This window comes from Camelus dromedarius, unplaced genomic scaffold, assembly GCF_036321535.1.
Source record: "Camelus dromedarius isolate mCamDro1 unplaced genomic scaffold, mCamDro1.pat HAP1_SCAFFOLD_85, whole genome shotgun sequence".
In the NCBI taxonomy this organism is placed as follows: Eukaryota; Metazoa; Chordata; class Mammalia; order Artiodactyla; family Camelidae; genus Camelus; species Camelus dromedarius.
Genome location: NW_026989850.1, coordinates 16,660 through 17,730, shown reverse-complemented (window position 1 = coordinate 17,730; position 1,071 = coordinate 16,660).

Genomic DNA, 1,071 nt, shown 5'->3' with positions numbered 1-1,071 from the left:
AGAAACCAGGGTAAGTGTTTCTAGGGAGTGTCTTTTTCCAGCCTAATTCACATAAATATTTCCTTTCTGAAATCCATAAGACCAGCACCATTTACTGTAGAGGAATTCAGTAACATTATCTCATGTATCACCTTTCTGTGAAACTTTAAATACATAATTCCTTGATATATCTCCCATGTAATACCTTATTCTCTTAAAGATGTAAAAAACTTACTTCTTATAAACTTGTCAAGTTTCCTCTTGATATTTATGGCAAAAGAAGAAGAGTGACTGTATTACTTAATTCCTAAGACCTAACAGATTGCATGCAGTGGCTACTTATTAATGTCACTGGACTATCACCTTATTCTTTGAATACCCTAGGTGACTTAGCTTGTGAATACCCTAAGGTTCTTACAAGAAAAATCTCCAGTGGGCAATATGTTTACTTAGAAGCTAGTTTGTGACTGTCTGCTTTACCTTCCACTTCTAGATTCACTCTCAAGTAGCTGGCATAAAATTAGACTACTTAGGCAACTTAGGACCATAAAGAAGTGGAATAAAAATATTGGTCAGGAAAAACAGTGTATAAATAAATAAATCAAGAACCACGCTGTATCTGCAGCTAGTATTCCATGGGACAAAATCTTTCCAATGTTAGTATGTTCCTACTCTTCTTACTTACTTACAGAGTGATGAGAATTTGTATTCTGGAAATTGGAAATTGGATTATTTTCCATTGTATCTTTAGCACAGAGAATCCAGCACATACAGGCACTCAATGAAGTAGAAAAGTAAATTCAAAGTGATATTTTAGACACACAAACATACACCAAACAAGTGAGCTATAGTCACTTTTGTGAAAGACACATCAAGTTTATTGAAGTAAACCTGGAGGTAAACTTAGAGGTAACTTAGACTACTTAAAAAAAAAAAAGAAAGAAAGAAAGAAAGAAAGAAAGAAACCTCTGAATTTAATGATTGGGTAAATTGGCTTGATTCATGTCCAAAACTCTTAGGCTCCCAAAATGCACATTTTTCAACTCTCATCTGTGGACCTATGATTTTATTGAAAACCTTAGCATCTCTCCT